The sequence below is a fragment of the Mytilus edulis genome, chromosome 5 (assembly GCF_963676685.1).
Source record: "Mytilus edulis chromosome 5, xbMytEdul2.2, whole genome shotgun sequence".
NCBI lineage: Eukaryota > Metazoa > Mollusca > Bivalvia > Mytilida > Mytilidae > Mytilus > Mytilus edulis.
This window is the reverse complement of record NC_092348.1, coordinates 58,339,324-58,356,286: the sequence shown is the minus strand read 5'-3', so window position 1 is coordinate 58,356,286 and position 16,963 is coordinate 58,339,324.

Below are 16,963 nucleotides of genomic sequence, written 5' to 3'. Positions count from 1 at the left end.
GTAGTCATTTTCTAATGGTGGATTAAACCTGGTTTTATAGCTAGCTTAACCTCTCTATTGTATGACAGTCGCATAGAATACTATTATGTTGACCACAATGTGGGACAAATCAAGGACATAATAGGCAGGATTTGTCCAACATTTGGGGTAAAGCAGTCAACATTGTGTTATAATCTTTATCACAAAAAACACAAAATTAGTATTGCAACAAAAAAAACCACAAACCTGGCATATAGACAAGCACTTAATAAAAAATTAACGACAAATAATGACAATAGCGAAAATAATACAATGGTGGGATGTATATGTTGCACTTTGTAAATACAGCTGTTGCTCAAAACACGCCTCTTTTGGGGAGAAATTGAATATGCATAGAAATTAATTGTGTTTAAATACTGGTTCACAGTTATGCTCTTTGTGTTTCATATCGCAGAGACAGAAATTGAGAATGTTACCAGTAAATAAACACATGCATATTGTTTACATTGAAATCTGTGGTAACCTTTTATTCCAGGTAGGGGTAGTTAAGAAAATTAGTGTAAGTTTAAAGTCTGAGAAGTTCAGGGCATATAAACTTTGAAAATATGCCGCACAGGCCTATATTTTGACATTTGAAAAAAATTGTGGTGCATATGAACTTTCAATTCTAGGATTAGATTTTTTTCAATACTTCATAGTACAGAAATGAAACCTATAAATAACGTTCCACGCCAAATGGATCTTACCTAAATAAAAAAAACGGCAAGGTAAAAAAAATATGCTAAGACCATTAAAATAAAACACTACAACACGTTAACCGATGATAACAACGTCAGAAACTGATATCTTTACTTCACGACCACTATGAATCATTTGTAAAGCTGATCAGAAATTATAATCAACAGGTTCTTGGTATCTTTCGATGAACTTGTTAAGTAAAAGATTAAAATACATCCTAGCTTTTCAACTTTCTGCCCAGACATTGGAGACATTTTATTCCGTCTCAGAAGCAGCTACAAGCTCTTGTGTACCTATTTGGGAAATGTGCATCCCATATTCAGGTGTAGTTCGTATATTGCTGTTAAGGTGGGGAAGGTTTATATTTTCAAAACAAGAATCGTCTTTTTTGTCATACATTCTGCTTAAACGCAATATTCATTTAAGTGAATATTGTCAGGTCTAACCGGTTAAAATAAAAACTAAAGGTTTTTTTCAAAGAATTGGGTTTTTTGTTTAATAGAGGAAGAACATAAAGCTAGCTTATAAATTTTACTTAAATCCTCCATAGTAGGATGCTTATTGTATCGTCTTCCACTGTCCTTTTTTAACGTAACATGACTTTCTCACAGTCGTCTTCAAACCATGGTACTGAGATGGCTTTGGTTTTACAAAGGTCTTAGTGGTTGGTTTATAAGAAATAAATGTTTTAAAATGTATGAAAATTGAACATATTGTAACGTTTTAGCATTTGCACTGTTTTCCAATCGTTCTTGAACAGGTCATTATCATTATAAGTCATTAAGCTTCTAATGATAAAAGTGCGGACAAAGATACCAGAGGGACCGGGCCGTCAAACTCGTAGATCGGAAATTAAAAGACAAACAGACAAATAATAGTGCACAAGATAACACATAGAACACTTAAGAATAAGCAATACGAACCCCATCAAAAACTGGGAATGATCTCTCAAGTATTTCTGAACGGTAAGCAGATCCTGCTCCACATGTGGCACCCGTCGTGCTGCTCATGTTATTACAAACCCGGTCAATAGTCTAATTCGGTAGGTCACATTCATGATGAAAGGGGCAGTGGCTTGTAATTACGACATGAGAACATATCCGATATCATCTGTGAAACGGTTATTCCAAAACGATCAACCACTCATGATAGCGATAAGTTTCATAAAACATAATTCTATACACCTAAACTGTTTTTAAATGTGATAATTCCGCACGTCAAATGCAATGTAAAAGTTAAAACAGGGTCTTTCTTACCTGTTATGTATCTTTCTCAAATTCTGTCGTTGCGTCATTCTGAGTTTCATTGGTAACATAATTTGATTTATGTAAATTTTATTCACTTTAATGTCAGCTTTGATATTTAAGTACCATCTCCGTAAATCTGTATTGATTGTCGTTAAACTTTGTATTACATGACATGCGAATCATAACAATCTTACTTAGTTATATATAGTTTACAAAATTGAATTTCATATATTATTTTTTTTTATGTTTAAAACGGAACAATTCTCCCCTCGAACCGTAATCATGGTCTCCCCATTGAATTAATTTACCACTTTCATTCAAAGAGTTCATCATTGTGGATTGTTTAAATCTATCTTTCTTTATAAACAGACCGCGATCACGAAGGCGGTCGCAGTCGTCTGCCATTTTGTTGTTTACCTTGTCTACCGATTGCGTAAAAAAAGAATCGGAACTGTATCTGTATCTGTCTAACTTCTGCCAATAAAGGCACACCTCCACTTATTGGGAGTAATAATATGGTTATCCTCCACCAAGAATATATATACACGGATATCTAATTTATATAAAAAAAAAATAAATAATATATATCTGTTCTAAAGTCCTCCACCAATAAAAGAAAAAAAATATATATACAACACACTGTATCCACTAGATTAATGTCTCTTTAGTAGGATATAATTACAACACACTGTATCCACTAACTTAAGATTAATGTCTCTTTAGAAGGATATAATTATTTACACTTTAACTTTAAGCAGGGCTAGAAAATATGAAATTAGTAGGTATATTTTTCCAAAACCGATTTTAATTTCGCAAAATGCACGTGCTATAATAGGTCGTGTGATACCCGTCCGTCTCTACCTTAAACGCAGTTTCAATCAATGTATTTTTAGACATTTGTTCACCAGGAGTGCTTATCAAAGACGATATAACAGCCACAACGCCCATTTTGCTACATTGACTTCCTATGGCATCATGGTTGAAGATATTCGGAGAAGCTTGGTGAAAATTTCCCTTGATAGCACATTCTATTGCATTGCTACTGCTACTACACATCTATAAGGAAAAATAAAGACTATTAGCATTCATACAGTTTCTTTTATTATTCATTTTAAAAAAAAAAAGCTTTCAAGATAGATGCTGCCTTATTCCCAGTTTGACCACAACTGAGACCAATGCCATTCGCACTTTCTTTAATATATGTCATGTACCAAATCAGGAATATGGTCATTGTTAAATTATAGTTCGTTTCTGTGTGTGTTACATTTTAACGTTGTGTTTGCTGCCCCGATTTTGTTTTTTTGTCCATGGATTTATGAGTTTTGAACAGCGGTATACTACTGCTGCCTTCATTTATACTGAAATTACGACTCGAGAAATGTGATTCATGTAGGATAGCTCAAATAAAGTCATTTTGATATAATGCTTTGTATTGTATTAACAGGTATTGTTTTACCAGAATTATCCCTGTAGAACACGGCTTAAAAAGTATTATAAAGTAAAATCATCAAAATATTCTTTATTCATGGTTGAGTTAAATATAAACCTGTTGTTATCTTGACAAATATTTATGGGCATTTTTTTACAATAAACAAGTATCCACCCTACTACTCTCAAGGACATTTTTTGTGTTCAGTACTGATTTGACACAAAATATTTACATTTAAAGGAACTATTTAATTTTTATTTTTCAAACATTTAATGAATGATTGAGTAACTGTCAGAACCTTTATTTAAATATATGAAACTTCTCGACAAGCTGCATCAACAGTGACTCAGTAGTTACTAATACTGGTATATATTTTGCTTATATAGATTAGACCGTTGGTTTTCCCGTTTGAATGGTTTTACACTAGTAATTTTTGGGCCCTTTATAGCTTGTTGTTCGGTGTGAGCCAAGGCTCCGTGTTGACGGCCGTACTTTAACCTATAATGGTTTACTTTTTAAATTGTTATTTGGATGGAGAGTTGTCTCATTGGCACTCACACCACATCTTCCTATATCTATATACTGTAAATTTTAAAAATAACATTATCTGTTCAAAATATTTATCATTATTTTTATTTTTTTAATTAACTACTGATCAAAATAAAAACAATACAATCTAATCAAAACAAAATTTACATTGAAATTACCTTTTCAAAGGTTCAATTCCTCATGCGCGTCTGTGGTCTTCGGCTCCTGATGTTAGTACGGGCGTAGGGTCTTCGTCTCCCGAATCTTGTACTGCTGTCGGTCTTCAATGCACGGATCTCTTCTCCCTGCTGCCTAACCATGTTCCTCAATCCTAGAATCTGTGATATATTTGTTTTGTATCCCCCTGAATATAATGAAATATTTGCCACTTGACATTAATCAACTAATCTATATCTTTGATCCTCCTGAATATAATGAAATATTTGCCACTGGGATTAATTAACCAATCTATATCTTTGATTATCCTGAATATCATGAAATATTTGTGACTGTGCATTAATTAACCAATCTATATCTTTGATCCTCCTGACTATAATGAAATATTTGTGATTGGGCATTTATCAACCGATCTCATATTCTTTACAAGGAAGATACTCCTTTCTTTTTTTTAAATATTATAATGATTATACATAAAATGAAAAAGGGTTTACATGTTTGTTAGTTTTTATTTCTACTATTTTATACTTTTAGGCTGTGAAACAACTGCTGAGCAATAATATGGAACTGTTAAATGGTGTTTGATGAAGGAACTTTTTTTATTCAAACTTAATTTAGAACATTTTGAAAAATTTAGTTTGATATGTCCTTGTACTTGTTATAAAAAGCGAACAAAAAAAACCCAAAATAAAGAATTTTATTCTTGATCTTTTAGTATGATTTAATGTTTTCTTGGATAACATGGCATTCACGATCAATAGATATAAGAAGATGTTGTATGAGTGCCAATGAGACGACTTTCTATCCAAGTCACAATTTGCAAAAAAAACCCGTTATAAATCTAAATACGGTCTTTGACACGGAGCCAAAGTAGGCTGACACTGAACAGTAAGCTAAAATCGTCTTCCCTTTTATGAATGTGACCTACCGAATTGTACTATTCACTGGATTTGTTATAGCATATGCCACATGTGGAGCAGGATATACTTAGTATTCCGGAGCACCTGGGATCACCCCCAGTTTTTGATGGTGTTCGTGTTGCTTATTCTTTAGTTTTTTTTTATTTTGTGTCATGTGTTCGATTGTTTGTCTGTTTATCTTTTTCATGGTTAGCCATGGCGTTGTCAGTTTATTTTCGATTTATGACTTTGTGACTTTGACTATTCCTCTGGTATTTTTCGCCCCTCTTCTATAAAAGGCCCTAAAATATAACTAATATAACACCATTTAAAATTGCATTTATTTTAAATTCGTTCCCTTTGTACTGCTGTAAGACTTGCTCCATTATGTTGGGTTGGGATTGAGAGGGGTCCAGTTCCTATATCCCGAGTTTACTTTTGTCCATCTCGATATCCAAGGCCTTATTTGACAATATCTCAAAATCCCAATAAAATTACATGTTTTTATATTTTTGGAAAGTACATTTAAGAATTGAATGCTTCTTTTTGTAAATTTATTGGGGTGTAAAAGCGTTAACCGAAGTACATTTTGTATGAAGCGCGGAAGCGCTTCATTCTAAAAATGTACGCACGGTCAACGCTTTTACAACCCTATAAAGTTACAAAAAGAAGCATTCAATACTTGTAATTACATTTTTTTAGCTAGGATTATAAAAGCACGATTTTCATGAAGTTTAATTTTTAAATTCACCTGTGCACTTTATTGTGGGACCTCGTGTCATCATGAATGAAATGTTATTGTCTCGTGCAATTGCTTACGGAATAACATGTGATGTGCAATTAGCCAATCAGAATAACGTATTATAATGAAACATACATCTAATGTAATTATTGATTGATGAATGTGCACTGTTCAAAGCAACCAGTCTGAGTGTCTGTTGTGCAGATTCCCTGTATCTTATTAATATAGTCTAGTTTAAAACAGATTATATATACACAGATACTGCGCTATATTCAAAAACTTAAAAGAAACATAAATAAGTTGTCTAGTTTGAGCTAAAAAAAAAAGAAGGTAAAAAATGTTCGTCGGTTACTTGATAGTACATTGTACACGTTATCACTCTTCAACGTTTGTTGAACTAGTTTGTAGCTAGGATACTATGTTAATAAATATAGGATGACGTGATATGAGTGCCATTTATTTTTATATAAAGTCTATTTAGCTCTGTGTTATGGGTGATCAAAGGGGAGGGTTCCCTTCTTTTTTGGACGATCAATGCATTTGAATGGGGACATATAGCTGGAACCCTCACCCATCTTCTTAAAATTACTGGATCCGCCCCTGCATGCACCGCCACAGTGACTGACATTATTCTGTATATAACTTTGTAGAGTGCTTTGAAACAAGATTGTGTAAGTCCAATATCAAAAACATTTTTGGGGATTAAAGTCAGAAGCTTTGGGAGGGTTACGTTTAATACATTATACTAAAACCCGATAAATGAAAACCCTGATTTACTGGACGTAAATACACATGTACATTGATCCCGATTTCAATTACATTAAATCTATAATACCTATAATGATATACTTCGTTTCCGAAATTGGAAGTAAAAAAAAGTGGTCCGACACTCCCCCTTTCCCCTCTATGTTCTCCAGTTTTAAATGCTTATTTGTTTTGTCATTCCACCAAATCAGTTACAATCATAAACCTACTTTAAGTAATAAAATAACCACTGTCCTGCTAAATATGTTCACTTTTAGTCAAATTTATTTTTTCCAGTTTTACAATCTCAATACTATTATCTCTGTTTATTTCCTTTTTATACGCCCGTCAAAGACGGGACGTATTATGCTATACAAATGTCCGTCCGTCCGTCTGTCTGTCTGTCCGGCGTAAACATGTCGCACCGTAACTTGAGAACGAATTATCCAAATTTCACGAAACTTAATATAGTTGTTTCTTATGATGGTCAAATGATCTGTATACTTTTTGGTGAAAATAAGATTAAAACTTTTTAAGTTACGGCACTTTGTAACTAAAACAGGGGTGTGTGTTTTTCGCATGTCGCACCGTATCTCAAAAACGATTCTTGATTATGGCTTAAAACTTTAAACACTTTTTAGTTATATTTATCTTAATATCTGTATACTTTTTGGTGATGATTCAAAATTTTATTTTTGAGTTATTGAGTATTTTGTAAAAAAAGGGGGAGGTTTTTTTTTACATGTCGCACCATATCTCAAAAATGATTTATGATTATTGCTTAAAACTTTACACATGTCTTTGTTATATAAATCTTAAGATCTGTATACTTTTTGGGGATGATTCAAAATTTCATTTTTGAGTTATTGAGTATTTTGTAAAAAAAGGGGGAGGTTTTTTTTACACGTTGTGCCGTATCTCAAAAACAATTTATGATTATTGCTTAAAACTTTACACAATTCTTTGTTATATTAATCTAAAGATCTGTATACTTTTTGGTGATGATTCAAAACTTTATTTTGGAATTATTGAGTATTTTGTTAAACAGGGAAGGTTCTCGCGCCGTATTTCAAAAATAATTTATGATTATTGCTTAAAACTTTACGCACTTCTTTGTTATATTAATCTAAAGTTCTGTATACTCTTTGGTTTTGATTCAAAATTTTATTTTAGTGATATTTAGTTTTTTGTAAAAAAAAAAACAGGGTTGGGAGTTTCACATGTCCCGCCGTGTCTCAAAACAGTATATGGTTATTGCTGAAAACTTTCTCAGAAACTATTTATGATTATTGCATAAAACTTCCACACAAGACGTCGGGCGTATTATGCGTTCATGGCGCAGCTGTTTATTTAATCATTTGAAAAAGCTGATAACTACAACATTAGCTTTAGTAAACAGAAAAAAAAATGGTTTTAAAGACAAGGTATCTAAGTTATCAACATTTCTACACTTCTTGTACATGTATGTTCAGTTGACATTAAGGATGGAAAAATTTTGGCAGAAAAAATTGTATTGTCATCAAATTCCGACACGTGCTAGGGGTCAAAGGTCAAATGATTTTCTGAAACCATGTACGTTAAATTTCTTCTGCCATATAGTACATTCAAATAATACATTGATATTTATTACGAAATACTCCTATAAAAATCCCAGATTCCCTACCAATGGTTGGTAAGGTTGCGGAGCTTGTCTGTACTACCTTCAATGGAGACTCCTCTGGAATTGGAACGTACTCTAGTGATGATATCTGTCCAAATCTGATTGGTGGTAATTGCCTCCCATACTTGAGTTAAAAACCAATGCGTAACTGAAAATTTGGAGAATTCAGTAAGAAATCTAAAAGTGGAGCCCAGGTGAAATCTGGAAGCAAGTTGTTTGAGACCATCATCTAAGTATACCTCAATAAAAATGGGTAATAATTTATTTAGGATGTACCAGTCTCCTGGGTATGGAAGGACCCAGTTTAAACTGGCACCATACTCCTTTTTCAATTTGATGAGGTAATCGTAACTTTTATCATCGCCTTCAACAACAGCGTTTCTCACTGAATACAAATCTGAAATTTTTCTTGTAATATAGTCAGTACTTGTACAACAGTTTCATCCAGGACAGCAATTGATGTGAAAGATGATTTCTCATTGTCCTGTGTAGGAAATGAAAAGAGAGTCTTAACACCAATAACTGAAATGTGCTCCTGCAAATATAATTAAGAGAAACCATAAAGTTGCATATCTTCTTTCAACATCTGATTTTGATTCAGTGGAAGTAAAGGCAACAGTAGTATACCGCTGTTCAAATCTCATAAATCCATGGACAAAAAACAAAATCGGGGTAACAAACTAAAACCGAGGAAAACGCATTAAATATAAGAGGAGAACAACGACACAACACCGAAACGCAACACACAGAGAAACGGACCAAGCATCAGACAAAACACCACGAGAATAACAAATATAACATGAATTTGGGATAGACATGTACCGTGCCACGTCTTATCTCAATAATAAGAGAAAACACAAACGACTCAACGTTAAAATGCAACACACACAGAAACGAACAATAATATAACAATGGCCATCTTCCTGACTTGGTACAGGACACTTTTAAAAGGAATAAAAGTGGTGGGTTGAACCTGGTTTTGTGGCATGCCAAACCTCGCACTTTAATGGCAAAGTTAAATATAACAGTGAAATGACAACATAATATTACAGGACTACAATACAAATAAATAGAGAACATATTAGACAAAGAAAAACATGATTAATAGATAACAAAAAGCATCAGGTTTAAAATTCAATACGCCAAAAACGCGCCTTGTCCACACAAGACTCACCAGTGACGCCCAGATATCAAAGATCGAAAGTGAAAAAAGTACAAAGTTGTACAGCACTGAAGATCAAAAGTTGAAAAGGTTTCGCCAAATACGGCATTGTTTTTATGCCCGGGATAAGAACATCCTTATTATATAAAACACTTAATGCTATTGAAAACAGTAAATTTTAACAAATGAATATGAAAGAGATATACATAATGAAACTGAAGTATTAACTAATAACAGAAAACTAAACCCGAATACATAATCTAATTAGTTATCAAAGGTACCAGGATTATAATTTTGTACGCAAGACTCAGACTAAGTTTATCACAGAATAGACACACCCGAATCAGTCCAGGCGTCAACGTAATTAAAAAAATGTGACGTCACATACGATGGCGAAAAGGCACTAACGTTATGCCACATTTGAATTAAAAATCTGAAAGTGAATGATGTGAAAATCTGTTTTCTGCATTAAATGATGGAAGACCAATGTTGTCATTTGGATTAGTCATTGTAGTTATGATATCAATAGGGATGGATCTCTCTCTGGAGGAATCTACAACCATATCATCTGAAAAGGAATCAATATTGACAAAAATATCAACAGAAGTTGGTACACTAGGACAGGGTGTAGCTGGTTGTATAGTTGTACCATGGAACCCACTTTTGTCATTTCCTGCACCAAATTCTGAATAAATTTGATTCTTATTCAAATTATCAAAACTGGCTACAGTAGACCTAAGTGGAGAAATAAATATGTTTTTTTGCTTTAATTTTTTGCATCAACTTGTTATAAATCGACGCAAAGAGTCTTTGGAGATGTCAGCACAAATTCTTGCATTAATGGACAAAAAGGCTGAATAAGAATTTGAAAATTTGTCTCAAACGCCCGTCGGTAACAAATGTAATGATTAAACACAGTGAATTTTGTGTATTAAAAAAACAACTAGAAATGAAAAGTCTGGGGAATATTCTACATACATTATTTGGCTGATCAATGTAATGTCTGTCCCATGCACCCACATATTGTAAGCAGTGTCCTTCTTCCTCGATCGTGGCACTAATTTTGAATAAAAAATTCCATAAAAAAGGAGGAATGTTAAGTCTCTCTGCAACTGGGTCAACATTTTTGAAAATGATGGACCTTGGATGCCCTCAGATGTTGGAGGACATATTCGTTTGAACTTCAGTTCACATTTCCTGCAAATGCATAAAAAATCTGAAATTTTATAATTTTCTATAATAAAATTACAGAAACCAGAATTTTCTGATTTTTTGTGTAAAAGATGGACATAGCGTTTTGAGATATCACTCGGACCACAATTACAACATGGTCCTAGCTCTTGATCAGGGTGAACATTAAAACAATTGAACCTTTGAGACATACCTTAAAAATTTAAGTTTAAAATATTGGCCTCAAATGTTTAAATGTCACTTTAAATTACAAAATTACTAATCATTATCTGTTCAAAATATTATCATCTTTTTAAAAAATAATCATTACTTATCCAAAAAAACAACAAATACTTAATACAATCTAATCAAACCTGATTTACATTGAATATACCTCATCAAAAAATCAATTCCTGATGGGTGTCTGTGGTCTTTGGCTCCTGATGTAACTACGGGCGTAGGGTTTTAGTCTTCCAAACCTTGAACAGCTGTTGTGACATTTACAGTCTGTCTTCAATGCACGAATCTTTTCTTCCTGCTGCATTGTCACGTTCCTCAACCCTAGAATCTGATTGGTGGTAAAACAGATGAAGATTCTGATGAGGCCAGCTCTGCATCAGACTCTGGTGGACCATAGGCGAGTACATAGGTTCTAAGATCTGTTAAGTCCAATGAGGAGGTTCTAATGGGGTCTTTCTATGTGCCTTTACTACTCTGTACCATAAAAAAAAATCTTCATCTGACTTAGGCTGGTATGGTTGCTCTTCCGGAAATAAAACAGGTTTCCTTCAAAAGTCTGGACAGCTATGACCTCTGCCTTCTGTTTTCAGTCTTGGCGGTGAAAAGCTGGGTGGGCCTTCAGCTGACTTTCTTTCGTTGTCTTATAACCACAAAGCAGACAGTAGTATGGCACTTGGGTAACATCTACATATGCGCCAGCAGAATGTGAATAATCACTCGATATATTGCGTCTTGGTAGGGGTCTTCTCAGGACACATAAGACACACTCTTGCCCTTCTAACACCTATTATTTTCATAGCTGTAAGTACTCATCTGAAAATAACATAGGACCTTATGAACTTGTCCAAATATATAATTTTATTAAAATGAAAATTCCATAACATCTGGAGATAAAAAAAAAACACACTTTTTTATTCGTAAGAAACTTTGATTATTCCTATTTATTTATATATTTTTTATATTATTTGTAGATCAAAATATCCACAAGCCATATGCATGAATCACTAATAGCACAAGGCAGCCGTATAAACTGTTCCAAAATAGAAACTGGCTTGTTTGTTAATTTAGAAAAAGCAATTGTTTTCCTTTTTTTGTCGATGAACTGTAACCTTTGTGATACTTAAAAGTTTTTAAATTTACATAATTAGCTAAATCTTCCTGTCGAAACTGTCTCTACTAGAGATGCCAGTTTAACGTTATTTGACCGCCATTTTGTTTTTCGATGACTGATATCACTGGAAAATTACCATTGTTGGTGTCAGGTTTCTACCTTTTGCTAATCTTTTATCTTTTCTATGTAGCATGTCTTTTCGTAATAAATTATTTTTATGTCTTTTACGATCTTTGTTTTTACTGAACATCGCTTGAGCTCGGGCCAAGTTAGATTTTCTCATCATTTGGCGTTCGTCGTCGTTTACTTTTTACATTTTGAACTTTTTCTAGAGAATCACTGACTGGAATGAAACCAAACATGACATGAATGTTCCTTATGAGGTGTTGACCAAGTGTTGTTACTTTGTAGCCGATCCATAATCCAAGATGGCCGCCAGCTGGGGACTTAGTTTAACATAGGACCCTTTTGGAAATGCATACAAATGACTTCCTTTAGAGAACCACTGAATGGAATGAAACCAAACATGGCATGAATGTTCATTATGAGGTGTTGACCAAGTGTTGTTACTTTCTCGCTAATCCAATGTCCAAGATGACCGCCAGTGGGGGACTTAGTTTAAGGTAGGACCCTATGGGAAATACACACAAATTTCTTTAAAAGAACCACTGAATGAAATGAAATCAAACATAGCATGAATGTTCCTAATGAGATGCTGACGAAGTGTTGTTACTTTGTAGCTGATCTGTCATCCAAGATGGTGGCCAGCGGGTGGCTTAGTTAAACATAGGACTTTATGGGAAACTAATTATAAATATAAATATACAAATTTCATCTTTTAGAGAACCACTGAATTAAATGAAACAAAACATAGCATAAATGTTCCTTTCATAATGAGGGGCTGACCACGTGTTGTTAATTTGTAGCCAAATTTTATCTTTTTTTATATGATTTCAAAAACCCAGGAAGAGTCAGGTGAGCGATACAGGCTCTACAGTTTCTATTATAATCGAGTCGAAAGGAAACCTACGTCAACGACCTTTGAACTGAGCAGCACGGTTTTTTTCCGGGGATGTCTAGTGTAAATATGTTCCTGACGTTATACGTTTATATAATTATTATCCAATGAAAACGGAGATTTTAAAACGATTGAGGACCAGAAACATACTTATTTTCAGTCATTTTTAACTGCCCCTCACCATGACAGAGCGCAGCGTCAACAGACCTCGTTCGAAATCAGCGATCGTGTAAATATTGGTATATCCGAGATTATTTTAATTGAAATTTAAGGGTTTTTTTGTTAATGGTTTTAGGGTTTTACTTGCATACAATTGTAGATGTACAAAACATTCGTGAATTGTAAGAACCTCCACCCTTTTACTTTATAAAAGCAAGTCAAAATTGCCATGAATTACTTAAATGAGAAATACTAATATGGCACAACCGTTATAAGTACAGAAAAACATAAGTATCAATTCTTTTACAACTGTTTTAATTTGAATTCAGGATCCCCATCTCCTATACCTGTGGCCAAGCTGATAGAAGTGACAGATGTTTTGAACTGCTTATCCTGCATGGAAGTTGACAGACACATGATACATTCTCTTCTCATCAATTGCATGTATACCGGTTTGTATTTTATATAGTAAGATTACCTTCATGTAATTATTTTAACATAATTTGCATTTCGTAATCAGATTTATTAGTCGGTAAATTACAGCATTATCATGAAAACATTATCAGCTTCAAATATATTAATTATATAAATTTTTATATTTATAATCAACGACTTTTTTCACGTGTTTACACCATGCACATATATTCACAAAAAGGTTTTGATATATATGTATGCAAAATTTAACTCGATCAAAAAGGCTTTCTCTATTTAGCAGACAGATTTCATGAAAAGAAAAGAGCAATACATACTGTACTTTTCAACATCTCTTTTATTTTTAAAATTTTCCTAGTCCTAAGTCTGAGATAGCAACTTGTATTGTTCGGCATTTTTTCACCCTTTCAAATAAGATAGTCTACTTTTCTCTTTATTTCATTGGTAACAGGAACGTACGTTTCTGATATATAACTATATAAAAGTCTATCCTGTTACCGATATCAGTATTGCACCTGCAAATGCCTAATTGGGTAGATTAAGACGTTATGTAACCATAGCAACCATAGTAACAGGATAGACATAACAAGATAGACAAATTTCTTCGTTTCTGATCGCTGTTGTGAAATAACTACTCCCTTAGGTGAAGTGATTATGTTTTTCTTTTCACTAAATGTCTTGAAATTTCGTTTCAATATACTGTCGTTCAAAAAACGAGGCATTTTAAATGTAAAGATTACTTTGCACTTTTGAAATCAACACTGACTGATTCGATATTCATAGGGAGAATAATTTAACGATGGTAACAGGATGGACATGAACCTCTCGACTCGTACGCTGATTGAATTTAGTTTGTAGATAATATGTTAAAAATGATAAAAAAAAAAAAGCTACGATTTTTCGTTAGAGTAATAATTAACGTTCTTAAAAAGTCCCTTAAGCAGATATCAAGGCAATCAGAAAATTGGGAAAAAATCATTTGAGATTACAACTGAAATTTCCATTAGAAATAAAAATTTAAGCATGGGTGTAATGTAAAATTCGACATTTTTTTTTAAATGACCCATATGATCTATGCACATTGCTGGTCAGTGGTGGGATGGATTGGAGACATCGCTGGACGATTGTGGTCTCTATGTAACAATACTTTGATGCCTAATCCTATATGTTTATGGTGTTTAAAAAAACAAGTTGCTTTCCTTTTTTAAGTTTTATCTTAACAACTAAGGCATCTTAAAAATAAGTTCCAACTAATAGATAAGTCTTGCGATTGTTGCATATTATGATATGTAATTTTAAAAAACTTTTATCAGAAATGCAATCAATTCAAAGGTCCCCAATCATTTTTAAAATGTTGCTAGTCAACAGTTCAAATAATTAATAACATGAATAAGAATCACACCGATATTACATTTGTACATTTGAAACTCATGAAATTTTGGTGCCTTTTTTATATGATGGGAGTTAAGACAAGTTAAAGCAGAATGTAGCGCAAGAATATCTGTTTTGGCATTGTGTGATAGCGGTAGTTGAACTCTCTTTTAAATAAAATATGCCTATTATTTTAGAAAATCTTAATAATAGAAGTGTAAATGTGTCGGTATTTCAAGAAAAATTCGAAACAAAATTAAATCGGTTTTTAAGAAAAAAAGATCTATATATTGGTGAAGAGCAAGCCATAGTGATTGCTTTCAAAGATGTTGGTCCCATATGTGAAAAGAGGGTATCCGTTTGGATTGGTTGAAAAATTTATCTCCTTTACCAAATAAAATCAATGTAACAAATGGTCTTATTGTGGAAATGAGAAAAGTGAAAATGCAACGTAGTATATTACACAAAACAGTTGCATTGGGGGTTCAATTTTTATGTCATCTAAATTACACCCCTGACTCTAATGGGTTAAAACGCAATATTGAATTAGTTTACAAAAAAGGTCATAGATTTCTTTACATTAAAAGGCAAAATGCCAGTGCCTACTTGACAGAACAATATTTTCCCATCAGAAAAGAAATACTTTGTGTATGAAAAAAGTTATAGTTTGGAAAAAGTTGACAATAAAAGGTTGCAAGACTACAATAATAACTCTTCGCATAAGTTTGCCGAACAAAAAAATATTATTGACCTAGAAAAAAAACTGGAAAAAACAAGACAACAGAAATTTAGTGCAAACTTGAAGTTATTCAAAATTTAAAAAGAACATCAACAGTAACAGCTAAATACACTGATAGTCTATCAAAAATGTCGGAAATATCAACAAGAATTGAAACAAAAGACTGAAACGTACTTCACAACTAACATCTGAAAAAAACAAACATGAAATATTTAAGACAAAGTAATAAGAACATAAAAAGAAAGTATAAAGAACAATCAGCACTTCTGAGATATTACCGGCACAAAAAAGAAAATAGTAATGAAACTGTTGACTCAATTCAAAAGAAATCAGGTATAAGGATGGATTCAGATATGGTAAACAGAGTGCCATATTTGGAAAATCAAAATGAAATATTAAAAGAAAAAAATTGAAGATTTAATGAAATCACAAATAGTTCAAAATTTCATTGGGGGAAATATAATGACACTATAAGGGAGGTATATGCTTCACTTCTATCCATGAACGTTGGAGTGTGTTATGTCGAAAAAATGGGGGGGGGGGGGGGGGGGGGTTAAAGGTTGAACATTTACCAAAATATAAAACATTTGCAGAAACTATGCTGATAGAAGCATAAATCATAGCACAATTGCAGGCAACAGAAGCAATGCTAAGTAGCCAAAAAAAAAACCACAGATGGCACCAAAAGGGATGGTCGTGAATTTTGGGGGGCTGCAAATAGCAACTGATAGTAGTCGGTATAGTAATGGTTTGGTTGAAATGTTGCGTGGGGATACAGATTTTTTTTTTTGAAATAATTGAATAAGTTATAACAGATATGGCAAAAGTTTTACATGAAAAGTTACACTGAAAAAAATGAATTATTGTTGTCAATAAAAAATACAATGACAGACAGACATAGTTAATACATGTCTTAAAACATCACTGGAAAAAAATAAACTAGAATGTATACCGAACAGCTCTGAGAATTCTGAAGAAATACGTAAAAAAATTATTAAAATTAATCGGTTTTAAATGTAACCTGCTTATTCTTGTAAATTTAGCGTCACAGGTTGAATCGGGCTTAAATCTATGGGAACAGAGTGTACTTGATGTGTGGATAATTGATCTGTCAAATTAATTACCACGACGATTTTTTTTAGAAAAACATAACTTTTTTGATGATTTCAATACAAATGTGTATCAAATCTATTAAAATTGCAAAAAAGTCCGGTTAACCGGTTAGCTTTTTGGGTATTCGGTATTCGAACATTGAACCGGTTAACCGTTGACAAAACTAGTAATTAGAGGAAACCTTTACTCTTTTTCTTACCATAATTGGAATTTTTATAATTTAAAGAGCCTGTATGATGCATTTGTGTCAGTTATTTTTAGAGGCGCGTTTTACCCGCCATATTTTAGGACGGAGTCTGCAAAAT